The sequence below is a fragment of the Scyliorhinus torazame genome, chromosome 2, assembly GCF_047496885.1.
Source record: "Scyliorhinus torazame isolate Kashiwa2021f chromosome 2, sScyTor2.1, whole genome shotgun sequence".
Lineage (NCBI taxonomy): Eukaryota > Metazoa > Chordata > Chondrichthyes > Carcharhiniformes > Scyliorhinidae > Scyliorhinus > Scyliorhinus torazame.
In genome coordinates this window covers 165712467-165728043 of record NC_092708.1, presented here as the reverse complement: position 1 = coordinate 165728043, position 15577 = coordinate 165712467, and the positions used below count along the sequence as shown (strand labels likewise).

General features: G+C 49.6%; 1 protein-coding gene across 1 annotated transcript in view; it reads right to left on the bottom strand.

Moving 5' to 3' along the window:
• kcnh3 (potassium voltage-gated channel, subfamily H (eag-related), member 3) overlaps positions 1–15577 on the bottom strand; it is a 1447071-nt gene that overhangs the window by 733901 nt on the left and 697593 nt on the right. The window lies entirely within an intron of this gene.

Below are 15577 nucleotides of genomic sequence, written 5' to 3'. Positions count from 1 at the left end.
CGGAACCCAGGCAGAAGTGAGTATTCCTTCTTTTCACACGTTCATAAGGTGTATTCGAGGATTGACAACATTGTAGTGAGTTGGGAGATTTTAGTTGGGGTGGAGGGGGCAGAGTATGCGGGGATAGTTATCTCGGACCATGCACCCCACTGGCTGGAGATTCTGTTTAGAATGGGACGAGAGCAGAGGCCGGGGTGGAAGTTTGACTCGGGGTTGTTGGTAGATGGAGGTTTTTGTGATAAGGTGCGGTCAGCGATTAAGGATTATATGGGGTTGAATCAGAATGGGGAGGTGTCGTTGTGCATTTCTTAGGAAGAACTGAAGGCAGTGGTCTGGGGAGAAATTATTTTGTTTACGGTTCGTGTGGATAAGGAAAGGAGGGAGGAACATGACCGTTTAGTGAGCGAGATAGTGGAGGGAATATTTGAGGGTGCCCACTGTGGAGGGATTGGCAAGGAGGAAAAAGTTGCAGGGGAGGGCGGTAGGGCAACTGTGTAGAGCAAGAGGGGTGCAATAAGAGTATGGGGAGAAGGCGAGCCGCATGCTGGCGCACCAGCTGCGGAGGCAGGCTGCATCCAGGGAAATATTGAAGATCCGGACTGAGGCTGGGGATGTGGTGGTCGGAGCCAGGGAAGATAAATGAGGCATTTAGAGAGTATTACCAGGTACTTTATGAGGTGGATCCAGGGGGAGAGGAGGGGGACATGGGGCGGTTTCTGGGCGAGCTAGAATTTCCCCAGGTGGAGGAAGCAAAGAGGCAGGCGTTGGAGGAGCCCCTGGGGCTGAGAGAGGTCTTGGACAGTATCAGGGGTATGAAATCTGGGAAGGCCCCTGGGCTGGATCGGTACCGGTGGAATTTTATATGGAATTTGCAGCGGACCTGGCACCATATCTGTTGGGGGCGTTTAATGAAGCACTGGAGAAGGGGGAGTTGCCGGAGACGATGACGCAGGCAGTAATCTCACTAATCCCCCAAAAAGGGAAGGATCCGGTGGAATGTGGGTCGCATAGACCCATATCACTATTGAACACGGATGTGAAAGTATTGGCTAAGTTGTTGGCGGGAGGATGGAGGACTGTGTCCCGAGGGTGGTTGCAGAAGATCAAACAGGCTTCGTGAAGGGCAGGCAGCTCGCGAGTAATATAAGACGGCTGTTGAATGTGGTGCTGAATCCGTCGGGGGCTCTGGTACCAGAAGTGGTGGTGTCCATGGTCGCGGAGAAGGCATTTGATCGGGTGGAGTGGCGGTACTTGTTCGAAGTTTTGGGAAGGTTTGGGTCTGGGCTGTGATTTATGGCATGAGTGCGGTTGCTGTATGTGGCGCCAAGAGCGAGGGTGAGGACGAATGATATGAGCTCACAAAGCTTTGACTTACACAGGTGTACAAGGAAGGGGTGCACGCTGTCGCCGCTGCTGTTTGCACTGGCCGTAGAGCTGTTGGCAATGGCTCTCAGGGGGTTGGCGGAGTGGTGGGGCATTATGAGGGGACAGAGGGAGCATCGGGTGTCGCTCTATGCCAATGACCTCTTGCTTTATGTTTCGGATCCGTTGGAGAGTACGGGAAGGATTATGGGCCTGTTGGGGAGGTTTGGAGGTTTCTCTGGGTACAAGCTGAATGTCGCGAAAAGTGAGGTGTTCCCGGTGAATGAGCTGGCACAGCGAGCTAATTTAGGGGAATGCCATTTACGGTAGCGAAGGATAGGTTTAGGTATTTGGGGATTCAGGTAGCGAGGGAATGGATGGGGCTCCATATGTGGAACTTAACGAAGATGGTGGAGGAGGCCGGGGAGGATCTTAGGAGGTGGGATACACTGCACTTAACGTTGGCGGGGAAGGTCCAAGTGGTGAAAATTAATATTCTGCCGAGGTTCTTGTTTATCTTTCAGGCTCTCCCGATCTTTATACAAAAGGCCTTTTTTCGGAAAGTGGACACGATCATCTTGGACTTTGTATGGGCAGGGAAGGTGCCGAGGGTGGGGAGGACCCTGCTACAGAGGCAGGGGCAGCAGTGGGGAATTGACTTTGCCGAACTTGCTTCGTTATTATTGGGCGGCGAATGTGGACAAGGTGCGGCGGTGATGGGAAGGAGAAGGGGTAAAGTTGACCTGGAGTTTGCAGTCAGTGACAAAGCAAGGGCATCTGCTGCTGAGTGTGAAGTAAATCTTACTGAGAGATTTACCAATTTCCCTGCTGAGAATTTCACTCTGCAGCTGATTGCAGCAACCTTCACCAGGCATTCACTGCATGGAGCTGCAGTGCAGGCGATCCAAGCAGCCAATCACATTCAATGATTTTTGCGAACATTCAAACTACAATAAAACCACGTCATTGTTTTTACAGAGAGCAAATTGAAGAAATACCCCTGGGGTGAAAGCTAAAAGCTAAAACATTCTGAAAAACTTCAAGTGTTGTTAATCACATCACCATCAAAATCCCAGTTATACCTGATTGAACGTGGTGTCACTTTTTATGGGATTTCCAACAGCGATGTGGGAGTGGGAAATTCTCCTTTCAAGTTTGCTGGCTCTGGTGGAGGATGGGGGTGTCGAGAGCACAATCTATACCGGAGGCATGAGTAACCTCCGTTACTCGGTTGAATGTTCAGGATTCCTGCGCTGAGCTGCACAGGCCTGACATCCTTAAGTTGCAGTCAATTTCAGAAGGGTAATTGTAGTAACGAGCGCCTTTAAGGAATGGTCTCTGAGGGCGGAGTCGTGTGATCCACAAAGCCAATCAGGGGCAGAGTTAGGATTTCACTGGGACTTGTCCCAGCAGCTGGACCCAAGAGTTGAGAATTTAAAGATCGTTTTAAGCACTCTATAAATAGTTGTTTATGATTGTAATAAATCAATGTGTTTTATAAGTTAACTGGTAGAGTCAATTTTTTAAGTTATTATATTGGTGGCGGGTTAAGAATTTGTGGAAGAAAGCTTGATTCCAAAGAGTTGCAGAACAAATCCAGACAAGTCCAGGCTGCAAGGAAGAGAAGAGTCGAAATGCCTCTTTTTGGAAAACGAGCCATTTGATCCTGCTACAGAAGATGGGAAACAGTCTGTGGAATGCTTAACATTATTTTTCCGTCACATGAAATAGAAGGAGAGGAGAAGCAGTGACTAATTTTGTAAACTGCATGTGGGCAACAAACATACAGTCAGATTCAAAAATGCCCCCTTATCAAAACATTTGCAGAGATTGTCCAGTTACTCAAAGGGCACTACCAGCTCAAACCTCCAGTCATTTTACAACGTTAAAAGATTGATTCAATCAGGAGAGCCCAAGAGAAACCATTGCAGCCTTTGTGGCAAGGCTCAGGAAAATTGCAGAGACTTGTGATTTTGGGACTACATTAAATGAGATGCTGAGAGATCAGTGGGCAGCATGGTGGCGCAGTGATTAGCACTGCTGCCTCACAGCTTCAGAGACCCGGGTTCAATACTGGCCTTGGGTGACTGTGTGGAGTTGGCACTTTCTCCCTGTGTCTGCATGGGTTTCCTCCAGGTGCTCCACTTTCCTCTCAGTCCAAAGATGTGCAGCTTAGGTGGATTGGACGTGCTAAACTGCCCCTTAATATCCAAAAAGGATGGTTGGGGCTACGGGGTTACGGTGATAGGGTGGAGGTGTAGACTTAAGTAGGGTGCTCTTTCCAAGGATCGGTGCAGAATCAATGGGTCGAATGGCTTCCTTCTGAATTGCTGGGATTCTATGATTTGCATGTGACTTTAACAATGAAGCCATATGAAAGAAGTTTTTGGCAGAATCGGATGTAGATTTAGAAAAGGCACTGGAGATTGCTTTTGCCATGGAGAGCACTGAAAAGAGCACCCAGGAGCAACAAAGCGCTCAGAGCAGTGCAGTCCACCAGTTAGGGAGAGAAACCGAGAAGCAGCAGTGTCCCTGGAATGAAAGCACTGGTCCATGCAAGGAAATAAATATGGGAAGTGAAAGACAAGAAGGTATAGAAGATTAAACCCACAGCCTACGATAGACCCAGAGTGCGCAGAGTGTTACCGATGTGGGGGAAGTCACCCCTCCAGGCATATGCAGATTTAGGGAAGCTGAATGCTTCAAGTGCAGAGGAGATTTACCAGGATGTTGCCTGGTATGGAGGGAAAATCTTATGAGGAAAGGCTGATGGACTTGAGGTTGTTTTCGTTAGAGAGAAGAAGGTTAAGAGGAGACTTAATAGAGGCATACAAAATGATAAGGGGGTTAGATAGGGTGGACAGTGAGAGCCTTCTCCCGCGGATGGAAATGGCTGGCACGAGGGGACATAGCTTTAAACTGAGGGGTAATAGATATAGGACAGAGGTCAGAGGTAGGTTCTTTACGCAAAGAGTGGTGAGGCCGTGGAATGCCCTACCTGCAACAGTAGTGAACTCGCCAACATTGAGGGCATTTAAAAGTTTATTGGATAAGCATATGGATGATAATGGCATAGTGTAGGTTAGATGGCTTTTGTTTCGGTGCAACATCGTGTGCCGAAGGGCCTGTACTGCGCTGTATTGTTCTATGTTCTATGTTCTATATGTTCTAAGTGCGGATAAAAAGGACATTTGGGACGTAAGTGCAAGTACAAGCAGAGCCTCCCTAGCACTAGTAAATCAAATAGTACACCACTGGTGTACTGTATGAAAGATGGTCCTGAGGTGAAGTGCAAAGTTATGTCTATCAATAGTGTAAAAGTGGGCAAAGTGGCCCCAATCACAGTGGTTATAGGTAAATGGAAGGGGGTTATAGATGGAAGCTTGAACCAGGGCCCCAGGCACCGTGGTGGGGGAGCAGACCTACTAGGTACGTTCAAGAAGGAACTTCACCCCCCCACTCTGAGATTGAAGAACACTGGGACCAGGCTGACATAGACACAGGAGGCCGTAAAGATGATAGGTACAACAATGACTCCAGTAAGATATTGACAGCAATGCACACAGCTATCTTTAGTCTGGTCAGGGACCATGTTTAATGCGTCGTGACTGGCTCCAGGGGATCTAATTAAATTGGCTAGATATTTTTAGCATTAAAAAGGGGTCCCATACAAGATCATCAGCAAGTACCAATATGTTTTCCAAGAAGTACTGGGAAAAATAAATGGAGTAACGGTGAGGGGCGGGATTCTCTCAGCCCGGGGCCGGGCCGGAGAATCCCCGTGACCGGCGCGAATCGCGCTACGCCGCTCTGATGCCGGTACGCGATTCTCCGCCACGGCGCCGGTCAAGGGCCACTCTATGGGGCCAGCCCGCCGATTCTTGGCCCGGGATGGGCCGAGCGGCCGTCGTACAAAAGCCGAGTCCCGTCGGCACCGTCCACACCTGCTCTCAGCCAGCAGTAGCCCGGCGTGGAAGGGTCGGGGGGCGGCCTGTGGGGGGAGGGGGGTCCGACCCTGGGTGGGGGGGGGTGGGGGATCCGATGCGGCCTGGCCCGCGATCGGGGCCCACCAATCTGCAGGCCGGCCTCTCTTGCTGGGGGCCTCCTTTCTTCCACGCCGACCCCTGTAGCCCTACGCCATGTTGCGTCGGGGCCGGTGCGCTGAAGGAAGCCACTGGGCATGCACACGTTGGCGCCGGTGCCACTGCGCATGCGCGGATCCCGCGGCACCCAGTTGACATCGGGATCAGCAGCTGGAGCGGCGTGAACCGCTCCAGTGTCGTGCTGGCCCCCTGTAGGGGCCAGATTGCTGATCCTGAAGCCGTGTTGACGCCGTCGAGTTTCTCGACGGCGGTTCCGACGGCATCAACACTTAGCCTCAGGATCACAGAATCCCGCCCGAGAATTCATGTGAACCCCGAAGCCAGCCCAAGGTATTTCAGGGCTAGACCTGTGCCCTATGCATTATTGGAGAAGGTCGAAACAGATTTGAAAAGGCTGGAAGACCTAGCCATCATTCAACCGGTGCGATTTGCAGAATGGGCAGCATCCATTGTGCCAGTAGTAAAACTGGATAAAAACATTTGTATCTGCAGGGATATCAAGCTGACGGTGAACCAAGCTGCGAAGCTGGACAAATACCCCATCCACAAAATTGAGGATCTATATGCGAAACTGGCTGAAGATCAAATATTCGCTAAGTTAGGTATGAATCATGACCACCTGCAGCTGGAGCTGGACAATAGCTCGAGGGAATATGTGACCATAAACACCCATAAGTAGTTGTACCAGTACAAATGATTGCTCTTTGGAGTTTCATCAGAGTTTGCCAGATTCCAAAGAATCATGGAGAGTTTTCTGCAAGAGTGTCGTTGTGATGCATTAGTACACGACCTGCAGAAGAAGACACTTGTCAAATTTGGAAGAGGTATTAAGGAGATCCCAGGAAGCTGAAGTGCACCTCAAAAGAGAAAAGTACACCTTCCAGGCTAATGAGGTGGCTTACCTGGGTTATTAGTTTGACACACAGGGGTTGCACTCCTTGGAGGACAAGGTGAGAGCAAGGCAAGGGCAATCAAGGAGGCATTAGCCCCTTGGAATACCTCATAACTGGCATCCTTTCTGGGGATGGTTAACTATTATGGGTGGTTCCTCCAAACCTGTCAACGATGTAAGCTGCACTACATGAAATGCCAGAGATGTCTGGGAGGTATCAGAAAAGAGGCATTTAACCAGGTCAAGCAGGTGTTGCAGTCGTTGTGTTTACTGGTGCACTTCAACCCTACCAAGAAGATAATACTAACATGTGATGCATTCCCATATGGCATTGGGGCAGTTTTATCCCACAGAATGAATGATGGGTCGGAGAGACCTGTGGGGTATGCACAGAGAACCCTCATAAATGCAGAGAAGAATTATTCACAAATCGGAAGAGAGGGCCAAGCTATCACCTGAGGCATCAAAAGGTTTCATCAATATTTGTACGGGAGGCATTTCACTTTAGTGACAGACCTCAAGCCACTGGTGGGTTTATACAAGGAAGGTAAGACGATTCCAACAACAGCTTTGGCCTGGATAAAGCATTGGACATTGTTCTTGTCAGCTGATGAGTACACAGTTGAACATCGTCCAGGGACACAAATAGCCAATGCAGATGCCATGAGTCGTATCCTTTGCCAAAGATGGGTGCACCCCCCCACACTACCAGAAGAGATAAGAATGGCCATGAATTTTCTGAACACTTTGCCAGTATTGGCACAACAGATTATGTCCTGAACAAACAGAGAGCCATCGTTGTCAAAGGTGAAATAGAGGATATTGGAGAGATGACAGAACAAGTGAGCGTCAGATAAAATCATGCCTTACCAGATCGAGAAAGACAAACCTGGCTGTGAGGATGGTATTGTCCTCTGTGGATCAAGAGTAGTTGTCTCTGGGCCAGAAAGATAATTATTACTGGAAGAGTTACATAGTGCTCATCTGCATATGTCTAAAATAAAGATGCTAGTGAGAAGCTATGTGTGGTGGCCGGGCATTAATGCTGCAATTGAAAGAGTGATAAAGCATCACGATCAGTGTCAATTTCAGCAAAGGTTACTGCCACAACTCCGTTACATGGGAATGGCCATCGACTATGTGGGACCGTTTATGGGGTTGATGTTTTTGCTTTAGTAGACGCCCATTCAAAGTGGATGAAGGTGTTTGAGATGAGATCCACAACAGCTTGCACCACAGTTGGTAAGCAGAGCCAGTGTTTCCCACTCCACTGGGTAGCAGAGGTTGTCGTTTCAGACAATGGAACAACTTTTACCATTACCAAGTTTCAGAAGTTTTTGACTTTTAACGGAATATAAAATATCAAAACAGTACCGTACCATCCTTCATTCAATGGACTGGCTTAGAGAGCAATGCAGACTTTCATGGCCAGCTTGAAGAAGCAACCATCCGCATCTTTAAACGTCAAGTTGACTAGGTTACTGCTATCATATAAGGTCATACTGCAAAGGACTACTGGAGCCTCTCCAGCTGAGCAGTTGATGGGTCTGTGGTTGAGGGCCAGTTAAGCCTGGTGTTCCCAATCTTAGTGGGGAGGGTAGAGACAAACCAGACGAGGAACCATAATTCATTTAAAAGTAGAAGAGCATTCAAGATAGGGGATCCAGTTTTTGTGAAGAATTTCGGTAACGGACCAAATTCAGTTCCAGGAGTTGTTGTGGCCTTAATAGGGCCGGTGTCCTATGAGGTTAAAGTGCAGGCCAAAACTTTAAAGAGGCATGTGGACCACTTGCGTGGGTGAGAGCCAGTGTTACGACCTGATCCGATTGTGCCAGCAGGAAGCATTGTGGGTTGCCCAAGGAGTGAACTGTTGGATCAGCCAGTAACAGGCCAGAGTGTTATACCTGAAAAAACAGTGGAAACAGAGGACAGCGATACACCTGTACAAGGAGAGAGTCTTATGAGACAAGGCAAACACTAACTACCTCAATAGAAGAACCTCAGTCACTTGAGCTACGTCGTTCCACAAGAAAGAAGTCACCAGACAGACTGAGTTAATGATGGACTAGTGTAAAAATGTTCATTATCGTTACTGTTTTGGCAATTGTGTAATTTAATTATTTAATGCGTAAAAAGGGATTTAAAGGGGGAGGGATGTCGTAACTAGCCCCTTGAAGGGACGGGCTCTGAGGGAACCATGTGACCCGCTAGTCCAATCAGGGATGGAGTTGGGATTTCACGGGGACGTGTTGGAATTTTTCCCAGCTATAGAACCCTAGAGTTGAGTATGTAAAGATCCTTTTAAGCACACTGTAAATAGTTGTTGGTGGTTGTAATAAACGGTTGTGTTTTACAAGTTAACTGGTAGAGCCGATTCTTGAAATTCTTACAGTAATGATGACAGTATGCCAGCAGTTTGCCATTACCACTAGGTTCCCAAAACCTGGGCTTACTTCTAATACAGCACATAAATTAACAAACTTTAAGGCAGAAAAAGTTTGCCTTTACCCTTTCATGGGAAGTGGATGTCGCTGGCAAGGCCAGCATTTGTTGCTCACTCGTAATTGCCCTTGCAAAGTGGTGGAGATCTGCCTTCCTGAACTGCTGAATTGATTTGGCGAAGGTGCACCCACAGTCCTGTTACGAAGGGAGTTTCAGTGTTTTTCCCCAGTGACAGTGAAGGAATGATGATACAAGTCAAGATGATGTGCAGCGTGGAGGGGAATCTGAAGGTGGTGATGTTCTCATGTGTCTGCTGCCCTTGTCCTTCTAGGTGATAGAGGTTGCAGATTTGGAAGTTGCTGTCGATACAGCCTTAGTGAGTTGCTGCAGTGCATCTTGTATACAATACACACCGGTGGTGGAAGAAGTGAATGTTTAAGTACGTGGACAGACGCTGATCAACATGGCTGCATTGTCCTGGACGGTATCAAGCGTCTTGAGTGTTGTTGGAGTCCCAATCAGCTAGGCAAGTGGTGAGTATTCCATCACATTCCTGACTTGTTCCTTGTATATGTTGCTTTGAGGAGTCAGAAGGTGAGTTAGTCATCTCTGTTGTGAATCTCTGGAATTCCTTGCCCAGTGAAGCAGTTGAGGCTCCTTCTTTAAATGTTTTTAAGAAAAAGATAGATACCTTTCTAAAAAATAAAGGGATTAAGGGATATGGTGTAAGGGCCGGAGAGTGGAGCTGAGTCCACAAAGATCAGCCATGATCTCATTGAATGGCGGAGCAGGCTCGAGGTGGCCAGATGGCCTACTCCTGTTCCTAGTTCTTATGTTCTTATTATCTCAGAATTCCCAGCCTCCGACTTGCTCTTGTAGCCACAGTATTTATATGGCTAGTCCAATTAAGTTTCTGATCAACAGTAACCTACAGGATGTTGATTCAATGATGATAATGACATTGAAAGTTGTGCTAATGTGGTTAGATTCTCTCCTGGTGGAGATGGCGATGCCTGGCATTGCGTGGTGCAAGTGATATTTCCCACTTATCAGCCAAAACCTGACATTTCACCAGGTCTTGCTGCAGGATACAGAATACTTTAAATAATTTGAACATAACTAAGTTTGAGCTGGCCTTTTGTCAATAGCCCCATCTTTGTCAAGCATTAAAAAGAGTTAAATTGGAAAATGGTTATAACTTTCATGAATGTGAAAGCTCAGGCAATTCACCTGTTGTTCGGCGCTGCAGAAGGATCGGAAGTTCATCATCCCCGTTTTCTTGATTGAAAGTTACCCTTTTTGAGGTTTGTTGTAAACTGAAAACCATTTGATTAAAGTTGTTACTTTAATAAAAGCTCCATTATTTCTAACTTTGATTGTCCTCGAAACATACTTTCCCTTATGGGTAGAGGGGAGTGGTGTAGAGTTTCAGACACTGAAAAACTGCTATGAGATGGCCTCTAATTTTCCAGACTGCTTGAACTGTTGACTCATTTGACTGCCCTTCATCTCTTGGTTCTGAGATGTCCAGGTTGGGATCCCTGCCTTTGTGGACTCCTCATCCAACCGCAGTCCAACCACATCTGTAACCTTAGGACTCAGCATATCTTTCACTCTATCATTACTTTCAAGCCAGGGGACTAGTCTGATTCACAAAGCATACAAATACGGAAAGCATGCCTGGAACAGCACCAGGCATCTCAAAAACTAAAGTATTGACACAGTGAAACTATAACAACGGACTAAGTGCATATTAAATAACGGAAGCAGCATGGTACAGACAGAGCTAATTGATCCCACAACCAACAGAAATGATCAAAGCTCTGCAATCTTGCCACATCCAATTGCCAATGGTGGTGGGCAATTAAATGGTGAAACAGAAGAGGAAGCTCCACATATATCCCCATCCTCAATGATGGGGCAACTTAGCACATCAGTGCAAAAGACAAGGCTGAAACATTTGCAACTATCTTGAGCCAGTAGGATTGAGTGGCAGATCAATCTTGTCTTCCTCTTGAGGCCCCACCATCACAGATGGCAGTTTTAGACAATTTGATTCACTCCACGTGATATCCAGAAATGTCTGGAGACACTGGATAGTGCAAAGGCCATGGGCCCGGATAACATCCTGGCATTCATGAGCTAACTGCATCCCCCAACCAAGCTGTTTCTGTACAGCTACAGCACTGGCATCTATGCAGCAATCTGGAAAATTGCCCTGTCGATAAAGAGTAGAATCCTTTCTGACCAATTATTGCCTCACCAGTCTACTCTCAAATATCAGCAAAGTGAAGGAAGGTGTCATCGACAGTACAATCGAGTGGAACTTACTCAGCAACCTAAACAATGATGCTCAGTTCGGTTCCTGACCTCATTCCAGCCTTGATCCAAACATAGACAACTCAGCTGAATTCAAGGGGTGATGTGTGAGCAACCGCCTTTGACATCAAGATAGTATTTGACTGATGGTGGCAACATGAAGTAAGGGTACCAAATCTGGGGAGTGGTGGGTGTGGGGCTGGGATTTGGTGTCCATGCCCCAGGCTGGAACTGCCCCCCTCCCCCAGTCTTGAACGTGGAGGCAATCAAAGAGTCCCGTGCACATTGGCCCCGGCGGACACGTCGTGTGAACTCCCATGCCTGCCCGGGCCCCATGTTCTGTTCATCCTCCCTTCTCCTGCATTGTCCTCATGTGACGAGGCCTGGCGTTCATCTTTCTCCTTCAGCATGTCACCCCTCTGCTGCGCGATGTTGTGGAGGATGCAGCAGGCTACCACAATACGGGCCACCCACCACGTGCCATATTGGAGGGCCCCTCCAGTGCGGTCCAGCCACCTGAATCGCATCTTCAGGATGCTGAAGCACCACTCAATCACACTCCTGGTCGCTGCATGAGTGTCATTGCAGCAGGTCTCTGCGTCGGTCTGTAGCCTCCGGGTAGGTGTCATCAGCCACGACCGCAGTAGATAATCCCTGTCGCCCTGGAGCCACCCCCAGCCGGGCGTGCACCTCGAAGAGGCCAGGGATCGATGATTTTCCAGGATGAGGCGTCGTGTACACTGCCTGGTTGTCGGGCGCAGACGTGCATGATGCTCATTTGATGGTCACACACCAGCTGGATGTTCATCGAGTGGAACCCCTTTTGGTTTGTGTGGAGCAGTCTGTCAGCTGCAGATGCTCATAGGGCGACATGCATCCCATTAATCACCCACTGGATGGGGCACCTCGGTGATGGCAGCAATGTGGACCCCTAGTGGGCTCGGTCCACATTGAAAAGGATGTATTATGCCGACTGGGCATATAGGCCACTATCGCTGGTTGAATTCCAATATCTATTGCCTGCAGGGGCTGAAAGGCCGACATGTTTACATGGTGTATACTCCTGTGCCCAACCAGGTCCACCGGGCTACACAGTGCACTAGTTAGCACTGTGGACTCTGCCCCCACATGTTCTCCCCCCATCCCCGCAACCCTGGCCTCGTACCATGGTACCATGGGGGCCTCTGGCCCTGGTGCCCATCCCTGCTGCCAGGGATACCATCAGCTGGCGCTGCCCATGCCAGGGGTATGCTCCGTGGCCCCTGTCCGGCACCCCCCCCGCAGGGACTGCTGTGGGCGTTGCTCTTGGGCGGGTGACATGGTGGGCTGGTGGGTGGCAGCTGGTTGGGGGGGTGGTATGGCAGAGGGTGGGGTGCAAGGCTGATGGGATGGCCGGTGGCACTCTGCAGAAACAAGTGCCTTGGTGGGTTTTCAGTGGGGTGTGCAGCAAGATGGCTGCCTTCCAGGCCACAGCCATGGCAGGGTACCGCCCCAGTCCGGTGGGGCCCATGGCCCTTCCCAAAGTCTTTCCACCCCCTGGCAGGGACGCCTCCCCCACTCCAGCCAGCCCACCCAGTGTCAGGACCAGCAACCCACAGTTGCACCTCTGCGAGACCTACCTCTGTCGTGTTGGATGTTCTGATGTACAAACGATCCAACACGGCTAGAGATGGTGTAACTCAATTTTATTAACTACTCAACTGTAACAGCACACTGCTAACTTGGGTACGTGCATTACCAGCTAATCTGTGGACCCTGTCCTATCACTATCTGGGTGAGGCACTCAGCACATGGTGAATGTCTGAGTGGCAAGCTCTGAGCTCGGTGCTCTGAGCTGGCTGCTGCTAGACTGAGCGGGAACTGTAGTGTCCCCTGTTTTTATAGTGCGTGTGCTCTCACTGGTGATTGGCTGCGATGTTGTGTGTGTGCTGGTTGGTCCTACTGCATGTCCATCAGTGTGTGTGTGATTGCACCATGATATGCTGATCTAAATATCATGACATCCCCCTTTGCGCAAAGAATATGTGCCTACATGATAATAAATAAAGAAATGTAGTGAGTACATCTAATCATGTTTGTGCAATATTTACAACAATATGTACGTGTGGCTATACTATATACACAGGAAGGTGTCAGGTGCAGAAACTAACTATGTTACACCAAGAACGAAACCAATGTAATTAACAAACGATAACAAAATCTTAAACAGTATGGCGAAAAGTCTTAAACAGTATGTCAGAACAAGTCAGTGAGTCCAATATGAAAAGGTTCATAAATTAAGTCTCTCAGGTGGGCGCCGAATTCGGGTTGACCGCCTCAAGAGTGGGTCATGATCCACCGGCTGAGGAACGGCCGGGCCACGGTCGAGTGAGGAGGCTGCAGAGTGTCCGGAAGGTCAACAAAGTCCATTGCAGGGACAACAGGAGGGCGTGGCACCGGTGCAGGATCACGTAGCGAGCGCGGAACCAGACGAAGGGCACGCCAATTGCGGCGACAAATAGAGCCATCAGGCAGATGAACCAGGAACGAGCGGGGAGTTATCTGTCGGAGAACCTCAGCGGTTGCCGACCAGCTGCCCTCCGGAAGGTGTATGCGGATAATATCTCCAGGCGCCAGGGCAGGAAGATCAGTCGCCCTAGCATCATGTGCCGCCTTTTGTTGTTCACGCTGTTGCTGCATCCGCCGAATTACCGGAGCATGGTCGAGGTCTGGGATGTGAATGGATGGCACAGTGGTCCTGAGGGTGCAACCCATAAGCAGCTGGGCCGGCGATAGGCCCGTGGACAGTGGGGCCGAGCTATAGGCCAGCAAGGCAAGGCAGAAGTCTGATCCTGCATCAGTAGCCTTGTGGATAGCACAATTGCTTCACAGCTCCAGGTTCCCAGGTTCGATTCTGGCTTGGGTCACTGTCTGTGCAGAGTCTGCACATCCTCCCCGTGTGTGCGTGGGTTTCCTCCGGGTGCTCCGGTTTCCTCCCACAGTCCAAAGATGTGCAGGTCAGGTGGATTGGCCATGATAAATTGCCCTTAATGTCCAAAATTGCCCTTAGTGTTGGGTGGGGTTACTGGGTTATGGGGATAGGGTGGCGGTGTTGACCTTGGGTAGGCTGCTCTTTCCAAGAGCCGGTGCAGACTCGATGGGCTGAATGGCCTCCATCTGCTCTGTAAATTCTATGATAGCCTTGCAGAGGAGCCTTTTAACGATGTGGACGCCCTTTTTTGCTTTGCCATTCGACTGAGGATGCAGAGGACTGGACGTCACGTGTGTGAAGTTGTATGAGCTGGCGAAGGAAGACCATTCCTGACTCACAAAGCAGGGGCCATTGTCTGACATCACGGTGAGTGGAATGCCGTGGCGAGCAAAGGTCTCTTTGCAGGTCCGGATGACAGCCGATGACGTGGTGTTGTGCAGGCGTATGACCTCCGGATAGCTGGAAAAGTAGTCGATGGTGATGATGTAGTCCCTGCCGAGCGCATGGAACAGATCCACGCCCACCTTCGACCAGGGGGCGTGACCAACTCATGGGGCTGAAGGGTCTCACGGGGTTGTGTCAGCTGAAACCGCTGACAGGTGGGGCAATTGAGGAGTGTTAGCAATGTCTTCACTTATTCCCGGCCAGTACACAGCCTCTCGGGCCCTCCGCCGGCACTTCTCAACGCCGAGATGGCCTTCGTGCAGTTGTTCTAAGACAAGCCAGTGCATGCTGTGTGGGATCACGATGCGGTCCAGCTTCAGGAGGACACCATCAACAACTGCCAAGTCGTCCCGAACGTTGTAAAACTGTGGGCATTGTCCTTTGAGCCACCCGTCCGTCATGTGGCACATCACACGTTGCAGAAGGAGGTCGGCCGCAGTTTCACGTCGAATGTGGGCCAGGCGTGCATCAGTGGCCGGCAGATTGGCAGAAGTGAAGGCTACATGGGCGTCAACTTGGCAACTGAACCCCTCAGGGTTGGACGGCGTGTTGACTGCCCTGGACAGAGCGTCTGCTATGATGAGGTCCTTACCCGGGGCGTAGGCAAGTTGAAAGTCGTACCTCCGGAGTTTGAGCAGAATGCGCTGGAGGCGAGGGGTCATATCATTGAGGTCCTTTTGAATGATGCCAACCAGCGGGCGATGGTCAGTCTCCACAGTGAACTGGGGAATGGCATGCACATAGTCGTGGAACTTGTCAACGCCAGTCAACAGGGCTGGGCACTCCTTCTCAATCTGCGCATAGCGCTGGTCTGTGGGGGTCATGGCCCGTGACGCATAGGTGAATAATGATGTTGTCTACATAGACGCGCACCCCTTCAATGCCCTCCATCATCTGTTCCATGATGCGATGGAACACTTCAGAGGCCGATATGATGCCAAATGGCATCCTATTGTAGCAGTATCTGCCAAATGGAGTGTTGAAAGTGTACAGCTTCCTGCTGGACTGATCCAATTGAATCTGCCAGAAGCCCTTTGAGGCATC